This window comes from Paroedura picta, chromosome 1 (genome assembly GCF_049243985.1).
Source record: "Paroedura picta isolate Pp20150507F chromosome 1, Ppicta_v3.0, whole genome shotgun sequence".
NCBI classification, from domain to species: domain Eukaryota; kingdom Metazoa; phylum Chordata; class Lepidosauria; order Squamata; family Gekkonidae; genus Paroedura; species Paroedura picta.
The window spans coordinates 150321259-150334541 of record NC_135369.1 but is presented as its reverse complement, the minus strand read 5'-3'; the positions used below and the strand labels follow the sequence as shown (position 1 = coordinate 150334541).

The 13283-nt window shown below is 43.6% G+C and overlaps 1 protein-coding gene across 3 annotated transcripts in view; it reads right to left on the bottom strand.

The window, feature by feature from the left end:
• LOC143822860 (uncharacterized) overlaps window positions 1-13283 on the bottom strand; it is a 61672-nt gene that overhangs the window by 29232 nt on the left and 19157 nt on the right. Inside the window, exons 1-2 of one of the 3 annotated variants that reach the window (XM_077308574.1) lie at window positions 11934-13037; window positions 8390-8480 (exon numbers count right to left, since the gene is read on the bottom strand). The exons of 1 other annotated variant lie outside the window; for it this stretch is intronic. The gene's annotated coding sequence lies outside the window, so the exon portion shown is untranslated. Of the gene's footprint in view, window positions 1-8389; window positions 8481-11933; window positions 13038-13283 lie in introns of those variants that run through there. One more of the 3 variants, XM_077308556.1, reaches the window with a different exon arrangement.

Sequence of the window (13283 nt, the reverse complement as noted above, 5' to 3'; positions counted from 1 at the left end):
CTGCAAGGTAGGACAGGTAGAAGTGAGCCCAAGAAACAGCTGGCCTGGTAGCTACAGCCAATACTGAATTCAAACTGAAGCGCCCATCCTCAAGAACACCACAAAATATAATTAAAGTGATTTATTTATTAATTATTTTCTTTATTTCCCACTCCTCCCAACAAAGTCAGCCCAAGGTGGCTTGCAAAAGATAAAAGGTAAAATACAAGAATCCCCATGAAAATCCCTTAATTAATCCCCAATAAATAACAATACAATCTAAAAACTCCAACAGATGGCGGAATCAACATCCCAACATTGTGCAGGAATCTTCCCCTTAATAATACTCGGGTTGTGTCCTGATGACAAACCGACTAAACTGCCCTGATTGACCCTCAGTGGGGAACATAGATCCAGTAGGGAGAGGGCACTCCCTCACTGAGGGCCAATTGTGGGTCCTCCTCCTTCCCTTCTGTGCCACTTCCAGGCACTTGGCAGTGCAGGGGAAGAGCCAACTCCATTCCACGGCCCTGCTTCATAAGAGAACGGTAAGTGGAGGGAGAAGGAACACTCGCCCTTGCAAGCACGGCACCCGAAGCACCAGCCCCAGCAGCCCTGCTCACCAGCAGGGTTACTCCACTGCCCTGCTGCACTCCACGGAGTGGGGCGGGAGGGACAACACCCAGGAATGCCATAGTGTAGATGTGCACGCAATGGGTTTGCCTCTAGTAAACAGTAAAGGAGCGGTAAACAGTAAGGATGAATAAAGCTAAACCTAAGCACTGGAAAGCACTGAGTCCCATAGCATGCTGGAGTCTAAGTGCAAACAGGTGTTCTGGCCCACCCAGAATAAAGAAGAGCCCCAAAGTTAGACATAATCCAGGCAAAGGGCCACAACTAGACTATGAAATCTTTCTTCACTCCCAATAACCTGCATTGGCATGATTCTAATTCTAGAGATGCCAGTCCCTAGATGGGACTTGGGGGTCCCCTGGTTTTGCAGCTCATCTCCAGATGAAAGAGATCAGTTCCTCTGGAGGAAATGGCTGATTTGGAGGGTGGATTCCATATATTATACTCCAATGGAGTTCCTTCCCACACCATATCCTGTTTACTTCCAGCTCCATCCCCAAAGTCTCCAAGTATTTCCCAGTCCAGAGTAGGCAACCCTATAAACTGATCATCCAAATGTATGGCCAATATTGTAAATTGACCGATCCATTGTGTTGCTAACCAGCTGAGTCAACCAATCAAGTTGGTTGTTCTAATGATACCGCACACTCTGCAGCTGTATAGGGTGCAATGAAGCAAGCATCTTCCTCCAGCCCATAAGTCCCTGTACTAACTAGATGTCCTCCCAGATTCTTTGGCTTTGAAACTTCAAGGCCTAATGGACTGCCCAGCATCTCTGTTCATCTCCCATGTCCCTATGTCATTCTTTGAAGCGACAATCAGTCTGACCTCAATTCTCAGAAAAAGAAGCCTCCATGATTTTGACTTAGGCCTCAGCCTGAGTCATTGTTGAATTAACAAGAGACTGCAAACAGGGATCAGTGTCTTGAGAAATAAGGCTTGCTCTAACAATACTTAGCACCTCATGCATAAGGCTGCCCGTAACCTGGAGTTCTCATAGAACTACAGCAGATGTCCTCACTACTGAGATCAGATACCCTGGAGAAAATGGCAGCTTCAGAGGGCAGACTCTATGGCCAGCTTGGTGTTGTGGTTAGGAGTGTAGACTTCTAATCTGGTGAGCCGGGTTTGATTCTGCGCTCCCCCACGTGCAGCCAGCTGGGTGACCTTGGGCTTGCCATGGCACTGATGAAGCTGTTCTGATTGAGCAGTGATATCAGGGCTCTCTCAGCCTCCCCCACCTCACAGGGTGTCTGTTGTGGGGAGAGGAAAGGGAAGGCGACTGTAAGCCGCTTTGAGACTCCTTCAGGTAGAGAAAAGCAGCATATAGGAACCAACTCTTCTTCTTCTTCTTCATTACTTCTCTGCGAATCTCTCTCCCAAACTCCATCCTCCCAAGGTACTGCCTGCCAGATTTCTGGGACTTTCCCAAGCTGGAGTATAAGACTGGCTCAAAGTATGTTGCCACTTCAATAAGGTATAATTTTTAATACACACACTGTTACCGGCCAAACCATGTGACATGGGCTCAGGGGAAATATGTCAGTTTCCTGAGATATTTTATTTGTGATTTTATTTGGCATTAAAGATGTGAGATTTTAATTGCATAGGATCATAGTGCCATGGCAGATTGCATTGTGATGGGTACTCCCTACCTTATAAACAAAAAAGGAGTTTTGTGGCAACTTCAAGCCTAACACATTTGTGATAGCATAAATATTTGCTGAATTAGAATTTAAAGACAGCTTTAATTGTCTTAACCGGAATTTAAACCAACATGTTACAGCTGTTGTCAACAGCCATTATATATGCTTGTACTTTTGAACTTTGCAAGAAGCATCTCTTAGCATATTTCTTGCATTTCCTAAACTTTTCCCCTCACTGTTCAGTTTGCTTCCTTCTGTATCCCTCTGCATAATTATAACTGCTGCTGAAAGAGTCACTTCATGCACTTGATGAAATAGGTCCTTTGAAAGCATATTTTACAACAAAAAGGCAAAGGTATGTATATCAACTCAGAATCCCTCTTGGGTCCTTTAAATGGGGCTTGCTCTGGAGTTAATAACCTAATTTGTGCCGTAAGCTCATCAGCGTTTAGGCCAGCAGTTTGCTTTCAATTCCATAGCTGAGAACTGAAAGAAAAGGTCCCTCTCACCACTTGTTACCCAGTTCAGTCTCTGCATCAGGGCTGTCACATAAAGAGGATCACCTATATGTGCAAACCCAGAACATGAGTTCTCAGGTGTATGTGGGGGAGCATTATTTGAGCCTGTTGTTTATACAGTTCCCAGTACTTTTATTATTTAAATTTAATTTATATACTACCCGACCAGCAAGCCAACTCAGGGCAGTAGACATCATTAAAACATACCAGTAAAAATTTAAAGCAGTCCCAGTATTGAATCATCTTCAGTTCTCTCCCTGAACTAGTCTTCAGCCAGGGGGCATCTTTGATAGGACTGGCCCCAACCCAAAGCCAGCGATTGACAGGCCCTGCAAGAATATGGCATCTCCAGCAGGGCTCATTCCACCAGGTGGGGGCTACTGGATCACAGTGGATCTCCCAGGGAAGAAAGGTAGGCAGGTACACGTACTTAACAAGCAAGTAATGTAATCATTCTATCCAAGATTCAGGATAGAAAGAGGAAAATAACAAGATAACAGTAGTACAAGACAGTGAAATTGAGCTCTTCAGAGGCAATAATACAGCAATAATTTAGGTGCGGCCATCTAGCAATAACATTTACATCTTCCCATGTAGCTAGTCCAAGGAATCTAATTCAAAAAGTTAGATGATGGGTTGGCCAAAAACACAGTAAAAGGAAAAGACCAATACACAAGGAAGAAGTTAGGATAGGAAGGTAGGAATCCACCGTGGGTATGGAGGCAGGCATTAAAGCCAATTGGCTTGTAAACAGTCTGACTGACAATAGGGAATAGAGGAATTAAAAATTTAGAGCAGGTAGGAACATGTGGAGGGTTAAATCCAGAAGCAAGGCAGAAAAGGACAAAATAAAACCATACTCTGCCTGTCTTGAAGAAGTCCCTTGATAGTTGATGGAAGAAGGTTTGGGGGAACAGAACCATAGTGGAAGGATTGCCCCAGTCCTCACAAAGCACTGAGCTCTTTGTCGGTGGTTCAGAAGATTCTAGACTGCCCCAAGTCATTGCTTGCCAACTTGCCTACTTTCCTGTACTCCCAGATTAACTCTTTCTTTGGTTACTACCACTACCTACTCAATTTGTAGAGTATAACTACATTAGGTAGTGGAACTCCAACCCTCTAACCCTTCAGAGCCTCATGGTTGCTCTACCTCCTTACTGTACTTATCACCTCTCTCAACTAAGCTCCAGCAGGATAACCATTTGCCTCTTTCTGTGTGACAGAGGAAGGTGACCTTTGCATGTTCATTGGCCTGATGGACATTAACTGTGAGTCAGTTTACTGCCTGCTAGTTTTTTCCCCACCCCTTTATTGGAATATGCAAGATCTGTAGTGTGTGTGATTCAACAGCCTATATGAAGCATCTCCTACATGGGGCATTGGAGGAGATACAGTTATACAGTTAGCATACTTAGATGAGGATAAAGCTGCTTCCAAGCCTATTGTGTTGCTTTCCCCCTCTTTACATGAGAAGCTGTCACAAAAATCTGATGAAGACAAAATGAGAATTTATTTGGAATCTTGTTATGGATATCCATCCATTTTTATTTTGGCAATACAAGTGTTAATTCTTTGAGGTCCTTTGTTTTGAACTGAATTTCCTGCCTCTGTCTAGTAGAAAGGTTTTTGAGGCAGAGATCCTGAAGGGATTCCTATACCTTGGATAATTGTAAAAATGAGAGAATTTGACCAGGCATGGCATTCTCCAGCATAGTATTGTACTGTCATCCCTTTGCGTGTAACTTCAGAGGTCTAGTCCCAGAAACATCACAACCTCTTTCTATGAAATATATGCAACATAATTACAAGCCTCTTTAATATAATTACAAGCCTCTTTTAACCTAAATGTCTATAAAGATTTGGACTATGTTTTTTGTTTGTTTCTTCTATTTAAAAGATACAATAGGGCACCTTACATAACAGTAGGTACCGTCAGCTGTTCCTGGGAAGCAAAATGATAAATGAAATTCCTTTCACTCCTGTGCAATTCATCCGTCCAACCAGGTCTCGTTTTGTAACACATTTCCTTCTAACATTACTGCTGTATCCATTCCTTGCCTCTCCCCTTTGTTTCATCAATCACCGCTGGCTACTTTGACCACAAGATCAATGAAGGCAGGCCTCTGTACTTCCACAGCTGCTCTGCCTTTCTAATGCCCTCCATTATAAGTGGGGAATTTCCCCTAGGAGATCTAATGTCCTGTCTACCTATGCCTAACTCAAGCATGATATGATCTTGCTCTTATTACTGAGAATTATCCGCACCTGAACTGAAAATGAAGAAGTGAAGAACTGAATCTCATTTGACAAAGCCTTTCAGGGCCAATATTCTAACGGTGACTGTTTGAGAATGAGCACATGTGAAATAAATATTTCCAGAAGGACTGGAATTGCCCATTCCTTCTAATTAAAAAAGTTTTGTCACAAGGAAAGGAAGATATTCCTTAACATCTGGCCTCAAAAGAAAACAATCCTTATAAGTACATTTCCTCTTATTCCCTGATCCCATAGGTTTTTATTGGTGTGTGCCATTTTTACTCCGCATTTCTCCCCAATGCAGCCAAAATCAGCTTAAAATGTTCTCATCTCTTCCTGACAACAACTGTGTGATGTAGGTGGGTGACTAGCCTTAGAGTGTGTGACTGGCCAAAGACTATCCACGACCGAACTTGGGTCATTTCAAAGCTCTAGTTGGGGACTCGCATAAAGTGGATTCGCCAAACTAAAAGTGCTATCCCCCAGTGGACAAACAGCAGGCCACCAGCAAGAGAAAGGTATGGAGGTGAAGAAGTGCTACATCCACCTTCAATGTCCCGCCCTTGCACCCACCTCCCTCTCCTTTCTTCCAGGAGATGGGAAGTGTTCTTTAAAAATGGAGAACAGCATGGAGCAACAAATAAGCGGACATGCACCTCGGCTGAGATTGTCTGTGTGTCCATGAAGATCCGGATAGGCGTTTAAACAAATAAGTCTGTTTAAAAAAAATATTTTTAAAAATGGTGAACACCAGAAGTTCATTTGTCAATCAGCCATGTTGGGAGGGGATTGGCTGGCCAAAGTGATTGAACTGGGAGGCAGGCCAAAGCGCAACAAGACATTACACCCACTTTAGTCTTGTTGCGCTTTGGCCTGCCTACCAGTTCAATCACTTTGGCTAGCCAATCACTTTATATTCAAATATAAATTCCAAATTTGCCAGATTTGGAACATGTGGTTACTGAATGGGCTAACCTCTACTTCTAGCCTTCTGCTTTCACAATCTTGTGAGATGGTCCAGTTACATTCTATTTGATGCTTAAGTTTAGAAATTGTCTCTAATTTGAAAATTTGGTAATGCTTGCCCAGTAAGGTAACCCTTTGTAAATGAACGGTATACCCACACATCTCATCCTCCTCAATATACATGCAGCCAAAATGCTGGATCAGGCACATGATGCTCGGGAACATTCCCGAGTTTTGTAAAATGTTAACAGAAAAGTCATACACATTCTTCCAGATGTTTTCTAATATTAGCCCATTAGAGGGCATCAAAGCATTATATACAAAAGTACCAGTGAACAACTTGTGCCGTGTTGAACACTACTGGGGATATGGTCACACCGAAGCTCAACAGTTTTAAATCCCTTTGGTTTATGCCCAAGAGTTGATCATGTACTCTTTCTGGTGAAATTAATGGGACTCAAATGTGCTTTACTTTAGTTCGATTTGCTGTGGGTGTGATAATATAGGAAGAGCACATCTGTTTTGTTTTGTGGTGTCTATGAACTAGTTTTAATGATAAAAGTAGAAATTCTGCCTTATAAAATGTAATGTTTCATGTGCAAATAGGATTGCAGTGCTGTTCGCAGCATTCTTTATTTATGACATCAGAGCTTCATTTGTGGAGGGATGTAGGGTATCAAAACACTGCAATTAAAAATGATCTCTCGAGGGAATCTCGCTGTTTTCTTAGCAAGGGTTTATGCCCCATACTGCGTGTACTGAGCAGTCCTGTAGGCACACTGAACATCTTTCATCATTCTTCAGCTATGGGGCTTTATTTTCATAAGAAATGGGGGAAATTATACCAATATGGTAAAATAATACAATAAAAGCAAATTAAGAACTAAATGTAATGATCCTTTTCTTCCCATTTGATAAACCCTTCTGCATAAGGGAGGCTCTGCAACTAAGGAGAAATCTACTGATCCCTGTTCCCATAAGCCCGTGTCAACAGTGGTGGGTATGTAGCATTTCACTCTACCCTTTCTCATAAGGTGAGGGCATCCTAGTCTACCAGTCTGTCTCCAGGCCCCCCACTATGTTGAAGCAGGCTATCAGGACTTAACCATATATTTTCTGTACCCCAAAGAAACGATGTGTCCACTTTCCCAAAAATCCTATCCTGTGATTACAATTCAGTGAAAGAAAAAATACACATGGGTTTATGTCTGAAGCAACAGGCATCCTGCTACACACCCTGGAGAAATTACAGGTAGGGTTGTCAGACCCCCAGGTGGGAGGGGGTCCCCTGTCATCAAGCCGTGTTGCCAAGGTGCCAATCAGCTGGCCAATGAGGGATTGACCAGTAAAAAGAAGAAGCTACAGGCCGTGGCACCAGCACTGCACAGGATGTGTCATTATCACACCAGTGATGTGTGGGCAACGCTCTGGCATTTGAACAAAATCTCTATGGTAGAAGCCATTTTTATCATAGTTTTTACTCATATACCAGAGTGTCACAGCAACATCACAATATGATATCAGTTCCTGTGCGATTCCAGTTTGGTGAGCAGAGAGAGCTTAGCAAGGATGTGTTGCCTTAGACTCCACCATCCAACGCTACTCTTTTCTTCAAGGAAACTGGTCTCTGTAGTGTGGGAATGAGTTGCATTGCTGGGAGAATTCCAGGCCCCATCTGGAGGTTCACATCCCTCCCAGCCTAACAAGATTACTTGCCTGACTTGGTGTAAATTAGATTTATATATTAATAGCTAACACTGTTTTAGGCACAGATCCTAAACACATTAGAATATAGTGACTTTCAGGCAAAGGAAAGAGGAAATTATTGGTTATGGAAAAATTAGATGCCTGTTACAATTCCTTGCGAGAACCAAATCCGGTTCTTGTACTAAATAATGAATACAAAAGCATGCTTTTATTTCCATGAAACTCACAAGATCGAAATGCTTTAAATCCTTATTTAGCTGATTTATGAACTGAGAACTGAGGGCCATTCTGCACAGCGTTAATCTTGCTGAAGTGTTACCACTGTGTAACGCTATTTATTTTTCGTTATTCACGACGTCATACACAATCTGCAACACTCCTGCAAAAACTGCTTTGTTGTAGCACTTTTCAGGAATCCAAAAAAGTGGATTCCCCCTTTAAAAAAACCCACTAGACTCTGGGCCCACTTTAGACAAGAGATGGAAGCTAATATATAAGCTAGAACACGTCCCCTTGATGTTGCAGTTTCTGTGTGGAAGAGCAGTTTCTGTGTGGAAGAGCAGTTTGAAGTGATGCAGTCCAGACACAGCTTTTCCAACTAATCTGTTGCTTCTGAGAACTAGTTTATGGTTATCGCTATTTTTATCTACTATCCTTAGGTGGTGAACCCACCGCTGCACTCACCTGGCTCTGGAGGGTTCTAGGGCCTGAGGAGGGTACTCCAGCAATGGACAACCATGCCTGGACACCACTGAGGCAGTTATCCCAATTGGGGCTGTAGGGAGAGAAACAAGGGTGAGGCTATGCCCAGAAATGTGTCAGCAACAGCCCCAGAGGTACAGGCCTTAGAGGAAAAGCAGGGCTAAAGCAGCAGACAACATTCTGGAGTAGACTGGACAAGCAGAATGGCGGTGGCTTGGACATCCTGAGGCCTGCTCAGGCCACCAGATTAAAGCCTCGGGAGAGGCAGGCAAGAGAAGGGAGGGCCCAGCCAGGGAAGCCATTGGCACACATTCCTGCCATTCACAATGGGCCCACCCCTGAAGAACAGGCATTGGGGAGCCAAGGGTCAGCTCACCTTTTCTTAGGCCAGCCCAGGTAGAGCCAAGGGGGCAGGCTGTACCTGTAAGGTGTGATAAGTGGAAGCTGACTGAGGTGGAAGGAGTGTCCAGGGTGAAACTAAAATCCCCTTCTTCTCCCTGTCTGAGGCGCAGCTAATGCCAGGTCAAGAAAAGGGGGACATTGGTAGGTGCTTTGGCCCTGACACCTAGTTAAATTCATGCACCCTTTTCTGTTATACTGATAACATGTATTCTGCTGAGTGATACCTTCCTGAGAAAATCCTGCAAAAACTTCATACTTAAGATTTCAAATAATAAGTGTTTCAGTATCTTCTCATCAAGATACCCTTTCAGGTCCAAAAGTGTTTCAGCATCTTTTCATTAAATTTCCCTTGCAGTGTTTATCATCTAAATGGGATGGCCCATCTTGAAATAAAAGCTCTCTTCAGTTCCTCTAACCTCTATTTCTTCAGAATGATTATGCAAGCTCAGCAATAAGGGGAGTTGTTCCCAGCATTGCTGTGATGAGCATCTGTTTTCCCTGCCTTGCCAGTCTGCATTCTGGTGTTTAAAGAGTGATGAAAAATCATCACCTCCGCTGCATTATGAAGAATGAACAGATGCTGGAGGCTGGGAGAGATAATGAACCCCATTTTCCTCTTCCTGACTTTAAACCATCACCGTGTATCTTTTCGTTCCACCTTCTGCTTTATTGTCTCCATGGAAATCTGCTGGAAATCCTATTTCCCTGGGGACAGGGGGGGAAATTGCTTAGTAAGGCTATTAATCACTATAGCCTATTAACCAGATGAAGAGTTTCTGGTTAGATGTTATATCTGTCATTTTAAGAATAGGTGTATAGCCATAAAATAAAAAAAGAATCATATAATGGGTTGGGTTACCATCTCCTAAGTGAAGCCTGGAGATCTCCGAGTATTACAACTGATCTCTGGACAAGAGATCAGTTCCCCTGGAGAAAGTGGCTGCTTTGGAGGATGCACCATATGGAATTATACCCCGCTTACATCTCTCCCCTTCCTGCTCCAAACCCTAATCTCCAGGAATATCCCGACCCTCAGCCGGCACCCCTCATGGTGGGGAAACTGGCCCTGAAGGAAGCTTGTCCCTTTACCTCTTAAGGTCTCTATAGCTTTCAACATCCTTGAGGGAGAACTGAAAATATACATTCTCCACAAGCATTCATACATACTTCGGGTTACCAGGCCTATGGCTGATCCAGAAATGACAGGAGAAAAAAAAATTAAAACTGGCATTTTCTGCCATGATATCACATCAGAGTACGACTTGATAAAGCATGGCTCTAGGAATCACTGGAAACTCTCTCTCTCACACACACACACCCCTTCCCTGGCCCACCTCCCTCCCACAGGTTGCTAGTAGGGTTGAGCATGAACTGGCTTACAAACGAAATCTCCAGAAATTTCCTAATCCAGAGCTGACAACTCTAAAACCTCCCCTCACATATACTTTGGCCCTAGTGCCAGCGTGTTATAGTGGTTAAGAGAGGCAGCTTCTAACGTGGTGAGCCAGGTCTGATTCTGGCCTGTTCCACCTGCAGCCAGCTGGGTGACCCTGGGCTCGTCACTGGTAGTGTCTGACCGAGCAGTCCTGTCAGAAGCTCTCTCAGCCTCTCCTCCCTCACAGGGTGTCTGTTGTGGGGAGAAGAAGGGAAGACGACTGTAAGCTGCTTTGAGACACCTTCGGCTAGTGAAAAGTGGGGTATAAAAACCAAATCTTATTCTTCTTCAGTTCAGGGGACTGAGATAAGGGCCATTTCAGTTCACAGTCTCTACTAGGAAATAGCCAAAGCCAATACATTGTTATGAAACATTGTTATACAGTATAGTGCAGTGATCCCTCAGTGCGATGCCTGCCTGGGTGATTCCTGGTGCTCATTGCTTAGTGAATCACAGGGATGAAATCCAAAGAATCTTAAATGGGGATGGACAGGAGACTCCTGCTGATTGACCAGCAAAGTCCTTTGTTCATCCCAGAGAACCACATCCCATCCATACAGCCTCTGCTTGGCTTAGGGTTGCCAGCACAGAGCGGCTGCTCATTGGCAACATCACTCCGTCAATGTGCAGACGACACTTCTTGCATGAACAGCCTAGCCTACCTCAAAGTGAGGATAAAATGGAGGAGGGAAGGATGGTTTTGCAAGCCATCATGGGACCTCACTGTGGAGAAAAGTGGGATATAAACAAACAAATACCCCCATCAGACCAATTCTTTTTTTTCCCCTTTAATGCGTCCACAAGACTACATTTCGACATTAAGTACCAGCACTCCTTCCCGCTATATGCAACTGCTCGTCAAAGCATTAATTCCGTATATTTTTCTCAATAGGCACTCTAAAAATAAAAACAGCTCTGTGGGCAGTAATTTTGCAATTACCAATTACCTGATGCTTCATGCAGTATTAAATCCAGTTATCAAAGTCCTCCTCTGATGCCCGCTGACTCTTTATCTGGCTGTGTTTCAGGACCCTGCAAGATTCAGCCTCCAGAATGCTGAAGAAGTGAAAATGTGTAGTCCAGCCCGAGACTGAAAAGGGCCTGAAGGAAAGCAAGGCATCCCACAAGATCTTGGTGAAATGTTTAGAATTTCACAGCAAGTCATTGTAAGAGGTCCCAGCCATATTCACAAAATTTTATATCATCAAATCTTTTTTTTAAAGCTCCCAGAGAGATTTCGCGGCTTCCTTCTCTCAAGGGTCCCCACCAGTTTCTAGAAGTTCTGCATATCCTCTTCAGCTGTCCAAAGGAAATTGGAGCCCAAACCCATCAGAATCCATCCCCAAACCACCCTTGTCAAGTCTGGAATTAGTAAAGGAAGAAGCATTTTATGACCAGAGTGGTCTTCTGAACAACCATAGCCAGTTGTCGCAGATCTACTACTCACGGCTGGTATCTTTCGTCAGGCATCCGAATGATTTAGAAGTGCATCAAATAACTTTCATCTTGAGCAGTGGATGTCATGCTGCCATTCTTTCCAATATTTCAGCACTATTTTGCCTTGCAACTTTACATTATCTGAGGTTATTTTGCGTAAAAGGAGATATAAATTTCTTTTCTGACACACCATATATTTTTTTATTAGCAACAATAAATAAAACAACAAAGGCCTTGCTAAATCAAACTCACCAGACTACATTTATACAGAGGTCACAAGGTTTCTTAGCTGAAGAATTCTGGAATTGGAAGGTACATCGCACAGCTGTTAAGCAGATGAGTCCTTAAATAGGATTGCCAATTCTGGATTGGGAAATCCCTGGAGATGTGGAGCTGGAGTGTAACAAGGGCAGGGTTTGGGGAGCGTATAATGCCATAGAGTTGACTTTCTAAAGCAGCCACTTTCTCCTGGGGAACTGATCTCTGTAGGTTGGAGGCGACTCGTAACGCTGGGAGATCTCCAGGCCTCACTTGGAGGCTGGCAAACTTCTGTATTAACTCCCAGGAGCACAGACTTTTGTTTGAGCAAGAGGAATGGGCAGGTTGCAAGCCAAAGATGGGTACTGAGTGGAAATGCTGCAGCTGGGACTTTTTCTACCTGTTCTTCCTTCATTTGATGGGTCCACATCTGTGCTTAGAAACCTGCTCCAACCTGCTCACTGCAGTTTTAGAAATGTTAGAACCACAAAGAACATCAAGTGATCATCAGACATGTGACCTAGCAATTCCATTCCATTTTCTCTCACGGTGCCCCCAAACTACACAGTGCAACCATGTGTACTGTGCAAAACAAAGCTGCTTTTCCACAAAGGCTGTGCTCCCAAGAGCAGAAGAAGGTGGGGCACGGCAGCAGCTGTTCTCAAATTCACAACCGGCAGCTTCAGAAGGAGACAAATGAGGTTTTTCTTTTTAACGTCCAGGAAGGAAAACAAAACTACAATCACTAAAATTGGGCATGGCAGCTGAACATTGGAAGTGCTAACAATAGCAAGTCTTGGATCTCCTGGAGCGCCGAATGCCCATGATTAAGAAAGAAATCCAGCCAATGGCTCCTGTGATTTCTTCATTTTTCAAATGCCTGGACTAGAACCTTGTCAAAATAAAGGGTGGATTTGTGCATATATGGCCAGGCTGATCCACAGTGATACTATCACTGAGCAAGCAAAGCAGAAAATCTAGTTAGCGGTTCCTTGCCAAGGCATGAATCAGTTGCAAAATAATGGCTTGAGGTATGCTTCTTTTTTCCATTCTCTAATATTTCTTTGCAGCACAACCCAAACAATTGTTCATAATTAAGCTGATTGGAGCGGCAGACACTGGAAGGAAATATTCTGCTGGCTACGATCCCAGCGCACTTCATTAGGCTGGATATAGAACCATTACATCAGTTCCTTCCACTGGACCAAGGCAGGGTCATATTCACAGAACTGAGAAAAAACTCAAAACCTCAGAATAAAATGATGTTGGCAATTCCTTGTCCAATATTTTGCTGTTATCCCTTCTGATTTTATACATGGAGGTGGGACTACAAGCAGCGCTACA